Source organism: Ailuropoda melanoleuca, chromosome 17 (assembly GCF_002007445.2).
Source record: "Ailuropoda melanoleuca isolate Jingjing chromosome 17, ASM200744v2, whole genome shotgun sequence".
In the NCBI taxonomy this organism is placed as follows: Eukaryota; Metazoa; Chordata; class Mammalia; order Carnivora; family Ursidae; genus Ailuropoda; species Ailuropoda melanoleuca.
In genome coordinates this window covers 16,733,376-16,740,611 of record NC_048234.1, presented here as the reverse complement: position 1 = coordinate 16,740,611, position 7,236 = coordinate 16,733,376, and the positions used below count along the sequence as shown (strand labels likewise).

General features: G+C 48.7%; 1 long non-coding RNA gene across 1 annotated transcript; it reads left to right on the top strand.

The window, feature by feature from the left end:
* The first annotated feature begins 2,970 nt into the window (after positions 1–2,970).
* Positions 2,971–4,560, top strand: LOC117796965. Its single transcript, XR_004621764.1, has 3 exons — positions 2,971–3,104; positions 3,597–3,760; positions 4,501–4,560. It is a non-coding gene; the product is annotated as an uncharacterized LOC117796965 (long non-coding RNA).
* The last annotated feature ends 2,676 nt before the right edge of the window (positions 4,561–7,236 follow it).

Here is a 7,236-nt window from a genome sequence, read left to right as displayed (position 1 = left end):
CCCCGCGCCCCGGCCCGCCCTGCCGCCCTTGCGCTCCAGTGCCCCAGCGCCAGGGACAGGCTCCGAGCGCCCCTAGCGCCCCTGCGCCCTGCCTCCCAGGCGCCGCGGGCCCGCGCCGGGGGCCTGCTTATACAGACAGGGGGCGCCGCCGACAGCAGGAACCTCTGGCCACCTTGCCAGCCTGCCACCTGGTCCTTTGAAGCACCCACAGCACTAAGGGGCGCGCCCATTTCGCGGAGCCGCGGCTCGGCAAGGGCGTCTCGCTGGCTGTGTGGTGTATTCCCCGTCATCAACCCGAGACGTTTCTGCTGCCCTGTGACCACAAGGCCCTAAGCAACCGGCCTCAGGCTCCAGGTGAACCCCAGACTTCACCGCGCGCCTTGGATGGGCCTGGCTTCTCCAACGCGGTGTTTTCAGAGGGTTCGCGTTATTTCAGGGTTCGTGACAGCGAGTTTAACCCGCTTCCTTCGACCCACAACCGATCCTCCTACCTGGAGCTAAATAAATGAAGTTTAATATTTACTGTAGTTTAAAAAAATTTAAAAACACCTACCTAGGCTCCTGCCCCCATCCCCTCTCCTCATTCTTCTGTTGAACAGCCCTCTTTAAAATGTTCCCATAAAATGGTGCCTGGACCCTCAGATTCTTGGTAGCCGCCGTTAGCAGTAGGTGTTTTAAAAGGCTGTACTCTGAGCCAAAAAAAAAAAGTCAAATAAAATATATAGTGTGTTAGATTATAATTGCCATGGAGAAATACAAGGCCATAGTATGGACACTCATCGGCGCCCCTCTGTCTTTCCCACCTGGACTTCTCTGCCATTCAGTTTTAACTCAAGTGAGGGATTTTTATTATGGCTCTGGTTGTTAAGCTTTGGGCTTAATTTTGCTTCGAACAGGCAACGAAAGAACCAGGGTTCTCTAAACAGAGGCTGCAGAACCTGGATACAGGAGGTTTCCAGAGTGGGCGATATTGGTGGAAATGGACAAAAAGGACCTGTTTTGAGTTTGCATGAGAAGCGCAAGCCGGGTGTGGATGAAGATGGTGTGTTTCCCTAGGGGCAGCTCATGGTGAGAGGTTCTAGACCGGTTCTCACGCAGCGCTGTTCTGCACGGCTGCGGGCCCTCTCACCTTTGAGGCATTTTAAAGTCACTTTGCATGGTTGTGATGATTTTGGAAAAAGAGTGTTAAAACCATCACACAAATACCTAGGGAAAAAACCTTCTAAAAGACAACATAAAAATAAAATCCTTTTTTAAAAAGAAATTATTTATTTGCCAGGGAGAGAGAGACAAAGAGTGAGAGAGAGAGAGAGCACAAGCAGGGGGAGCAGCAGAGGAAAGGAGAAGCAGACTCCCTGCTGAGCAGGGAGCCCGATGGGGGACTTGATCCCAGGACCCAGAGATCATGACTTGAGCCAAAGGCAGCGGCTTTCCCAACTGAGCCACCCAGGCGCTGCAAAACTAAAATCTTAAAAAATAAGTAAATAAAGTCAACACATTTCTGCCAACCTTTCTTCCTTCTCCTGGCTGGTCTTCTCCCTCCGCCCACTTTGCTGTTAACCTTTCACCTAGAAAATCTCAGCTGTGACTATGTTCTGAGTCCTGGAGGGGCCCCCTAGTGAAGCCTTGTACCCTGATGGTCTCGGGGACTCCCCACACTGTCACTTGTTAAAGTCTCCTGTTCCTGCAGATTTTTTATTTTTCTTCTTTAAGAATAGTAAATACATCTGTTTTCTGGTGTGGCCATGTTCATTGGCATCTGGAGTCTCCGTGTCTGTTTGTCTGTGTGTTTCCGCTGGTTCTCACTCATAGTGCCAGGCTTCCTTGTGCGGTTGGCTGCCCTCACCGCAAGCCATTCACCGTCTTGGAAAAATTATTTGTGGAGATTCAGTGAGGCCTAGGAAGAAGACGTTTTCTTTCAGAGACAATTTGCCTTTGCTTCCATCAGAAGCCTAGGGTACAACTAGTCTTTGGACAATTGAAAGTAAATTCTCAACTTCTGGTTTCTTGGCCCACCAAGCTGATAGGAATTTGGGCTGGAAATTTGGGCACAATTTTGGTCAACTTGTGGTTAGGGTTTTTCAAGGATTCATTTCTTCTGTTTCTGCTCTCTGCTTCCTTTCCTTTTTCTTGTATCTTGGAGCCCGTGTTTCTTGTATTCTGTGCCTTTCTCTTCTTTACGAGTTTATTCCATCACTTTGGAGGAACACGCTCTCCGTTTGTTTCCTGAGACATGGAAGTAGATATTTTAAAGAGCTTTCATATCTATCCAGAAAAGTTCTACCCTCAAGTTCAATGGTTTGGATTGTAAAGAATTCTAGTTCAGAAATTATTTTCTTTACAATGTTTAAGTCATTATTCTATCGGTTTCTTGCTTCAAGTGTTGATGTCAAGAGATCCCAACCATTCTGATTCTTTGTCCTCGTCAGCATAGTGACTGCTGCACTGTCTCAGCCTCGTCCTGGCTTGGCAGCATTTTCCCAGAATTCTTTTCGCTCTGCTCCTCTGAGGGTGACAACTCCCTAATCCTTACAGCAGACCCTTTCTCTCTCGGGACTACAGTAAGGGCTTCATATTCCTTTAATGCCTAATTTTCTAGAGCCTTTGAGTGTGGGGGGATGGGCTCACCTGAGGATGAGGTGCACCGACGGGGGTCCCCCCTGCCCACAGGACCCTGGGTTGGAGACAGGAGGGTCTGCTCCTTGCTGGAAGAGGGAAAGGGAGGAGCTCGCCCCCTCCTTTGGAGGCTTCCTTGGGCATCAGCTCAGTTCCCCAATTCCTGTGGGGCCTGGCGTCTTCACACTTGCGACAAAGCCATGCCTGAGTGCTGACATCTCTCTTTTTCCGCTCATACCCACTGCGGCCATTTTCACTACCCCATAGTCAAAAATAGGAAGAACTAAGAATATGCAATTTCTCCTCCTTATCCCCTCAAGATTTGGGTGAAAACTGTCAGGATTCTGTAGACCCGCAAGACAGGGTTTCAGGGAGGCAGGAGGGTGACCTCACCACGACTCTCTCCAACTTCCATTTTTCGTATGAGCCAGCACCTTTCCAAGTTCGTCTTGCTGACTGCTTCTCCTTTTCTTGTTTGGTGACTCTTGGTAACTGTTACATTTTTGTTTTCTGCTCCTCCTTTTTTCCCTGGGGAGACGGGGGAGGGGAGGGGAGGACTCTATTCTTGTCTCTGGGTAGTTGGGCCCTGAAGATTTTACCACCTTTATCCAGAATTTAATGACATGCAGGTTAAAACTGTACACGTTAGAACGTGCAGATTCCGCAGCGTACGTTGTAATATTCAGAAGGCAAGCTCCGCGTTTTTCCTCTCTTTCGGGCTAAAAAACACAAGTTACACGTGATCTGTTAAGATGCTTCGGGCTGCAAATAAAGGACTCCTCGCCTCCAGCTATCAAAGTAGTTAAATTTTATTGGTGCAGAAAAGGGCAAACTCCAGAGGCAGGACAATGTGAGGTGCACTTTAATACAAATTGTTCTAAGTTGAAAGAAGAATCACACCACACAAGCTTCACCATTTTAACTGTTTTAAGTAGGGTTACCTTTGTAAAATGTAATAACTCAACCTTGTCTTGTCTCAGGAAGCAAGTTCATTTCGACAGACCCGCATTGCTGAATCTCAGTGATTCCCACCTCTGGCCGCATCAAAAATCCTACAGAACGTGGCAGGACGAGAAAGCTCCTTCTGCTGGATCTCCTTCCCCAATTCAACTGGGACTTAAAAGTGACCTTTCAGCTGCAAATGGTGGGTTTCCTTCTTTGCCATTGTCAGGGTTTTGAGCAGAAAAAGAGAAAAGGTAACTTAAGGACTAAGGATAGAGCTTGACCTTGGATTGTGAGGGTTTACACTCAGCGCTGACGACCCTGGTGGGGGCCAAGAAACCTCGGGCTACCGTCCGGACACTTTCCTAGGCATGTGTTCTCCTCTGTATGCCTCTGATTTCTTACTTTCAGTGAAATTCAAATCAACAAACCATTATTTTGCATCTTTTATTACCAGGCATGATCCTAAGCACTGGAGATGAAAAAGAGTCAAATATCTTAACAGGGGACCATGTATTTGCCTAAACGGTTACTCCTCAAAAATATAATTACTTAATTGGAATTCAGTTGCAATTTAGAGTTAAGTTTAAAGTGACTAACTTGGTGAGCCATATAACGTTGTTTTAGGACAGTCTTCTAACGTAAAGCATTAAGTGTGTTGGTGTGTAGTTCCATTAAATATTACTATCTTGGGAGTCTTAATCAATTTTAAGTGTACCCAGAAAAAAATATGCCTAGAAGCAAAGAACAGAAATGATGTTTTCTGATTCAAAATATGTTTCTTTTCCATGAATGGGCATTTCCTGCTTGTCTGTGCATCTGTTCTATTGGTAATGTTTGAAAACCTGGCTGATTTGAATGTTCGGGCTTGATCCAGGGTGGAGGTCGCTACCGTGAAATTCAGCTAAGAATGAGAAATTTTTATTCTTTTCATTTGTACAGATGGTCAACAGGTACATGAAAACATGCTCACCGTCACTCAGCATCAGGGACACGCAGATCAAAACCACTATGAGATGTCACCTCACACCTGTCAGAATGGCTAGAATCAAAAGGACAAGAAACAAAAAGCATTGACAAGGGTGTGGAGGAAAGGGAAGCTCATGCACTGTTGCTGGGAATGCAAACTGGGGCAGCCGCTGTGGGAAATGGCGTAGAGTTTCCTCAACAAGTTAAAAATAGAACTACCCTACGATCTTGAAATTGTACTTCTGGGTATTATCCGAAGAAAACAAAAACACGAACTCAAAAAGATACATGCGCCCCTAAGTTTATGGGAGCACTATTTACCGGAGCCAGGACAGAGACACAACCGGAGTGTCCTTTGATGAATGAGCGGATGAAGAACACGTGAGTTCTACACACAGAGGAGTATTGTTCAGCCGCAAAAATGTAATGAGACCTTGCCATTCGCGACAAGATGGATGGACCTCCAGGACATTAAGTGAAACGAGTTGGAGAAAGACAAATACCATGTATATCAAATACCAAATTGCATCGACATTTGGGTCTGTTTCTGGCCTTTGGGTCTGTTGCCCTCATCCGTCTAATAAGCTAGGATGTTCCTGCTTTAACTGAGGGAGCTCTGCGGTTTGCTTCTTTGTGCATAATGTGTTTTCAGGATTGGAAAAACCCTTCTTGGGTAACAGCAGCCCTCCCTCGGCATGAGGGGGTCCTCACTTCTATTATCAGTAGATTCTGAGCAAGCTCATTTGTGTGCGGAATCTCCAAGCACAGATTCTCGAATTCGGTTTGGAGGAGAGAATGGAGGGAGACAGAGGGACGTTGTCCTCCAGTTCACGGCTGTCGAGGAGAAAAGTCAGTCTGGGGATGCATCGCAATCCTCTCATGGTGATGGACTTCGAGTGTTAGATCTTTCCGCTGTTCCTGGTGACTGCATTAGGGTGACCAGCTAAGAAACATGCACAGACCACCCTATACTCCACTGTCTGCATGGATGCAGCTGGGCATGTGCACGTTTATTATGAGTTCGTTAAACTAGAATTGGCGATACAGAACGCGTTTATGTTAGTTCACTTTGTAATCCAGGGGCCAATGGCTGTTGTCATTTTGAGTAACGTATTTAGCCATCTTTCCCCCTTTCCGTGTGTGTTTGACATGACAGAGACTCCTTGATAGGAAAGAGAGACCGGAGCAACCTTTCTGTTAAATCAAACAGACATACCAGCCACATAGAACCCAAACACGTAAAGGTCGCCGTTTGTCTTGCCGGCGGTTGAGGGGACTGCAGCCTGCAAGGTAACATACCCACACGTTCTCCACTCTAACCTTCTGTATTAGAGAAGGCACGTTTTGGAGTGTGGTTAGAGCCTTGAGGATTTAGAAGGGTTAGTGCCTGTGGTCACGGTTCGAGGATGGGCAGCTTCAAGCAGCGGGAGGCGGGAGGTGCCCCTGTACCCCCATTCTTGTCCTGGGCCTTGGAGCTGCCCTGTAAGGGGCAATTTGGGACTTCCCAAACACATCCCTCACTCTGCACTCTCCCTACTCATCAGAGGCTGTGCTGAGGGCTAAAAACATCCTGGGCATCAGAATAACTCACCATCAGGCATTGGGGACAAGGGACAATGGTTCTGTCGGGACAGAGCAGTCCTGTGCTGTCCACCCAGTCTTGGCATCCTCGCTGTCCGGGGGGTGTTCAGCAGAGAAGCAGTGAGGAGAGCTCTGAGGGTCCTTCCTGGGTGTGCTGCAGCTGAGGGGGGCTGGCAAGACCGGCGGGGGAGTGCAGGCAGGGGAGGCAGCTGGCCCTGGGGCTCGGGCTCGGGAGCCTGCGGTGGACAAGTTCAGACTCCCAACAGTGCCTGAGACGGCCGAGGCAGCGGGGCCTGCAGCCTGAAAGCCTGGGGAGCGCTTGGGTCCCTCTGGGCCTCGATGAAAGCCCTTGACCAGCGGCTGTGTGAGCCTCTGGCTGTCTGCACAAACCGCACAAATCAGCTCAGAGGCCTGGGTCAGAAGAATGCCTGCCCTGTGCAACGGCCCTGCAGATCTAGGAATGCTCTGTCCTCTCGCAGAAACGTTTTTAACAGGGACTTGTATTCCTTTTTTTCCTTTGAGATGCTGTTATAAAACATAACAATTAAAGATGGTGTCCGCAGGCATCAGGGATTGGCAGTCGAGAGCGACAGGCCAAATCTGGCCCGTGGCCTCCTGCACATGCCCTCCCAGGGCAAGAACGGTTTGGGCATTTTTAAAGAGTTGCTAAAAACACACACGGACACCGAACAAAGGAGACCAGCCTCCAGAGATTCCACGCAGCCCTCAGAGCTCACCTTTTTACTTTCTGGCTCCCTACGGAGCAAGTGTGCTGACCTCTGAGGGAGAAAAGCGGCAGTGTTCAAGGACCTGATTCCTTACACACAGTCCAGGGGTGCAGTGCCATGTCCCTGTCACCGGGAGGCAGGTCTACTCTGATAAGCACATTCAAGTCACGGGGGACTGAGCAGCTATTCTGAGCTGGCTTGGCTGACAGCTCTTCAGCACGGAGAAGAGACACGGGTCTCACGACCCTCAGAGCCCACTGTGGCTGCCTGTGGTCAGACACCTGCCACCCTCTGCCACCCCCTGCCACCCCCCACCCCCAGAAGACAGAGAGTCTATCTGGGCCAACATGAAATCTTATGTTAAGTATAAGATATTTGCCACAGGCTTGCCCACTCTCCC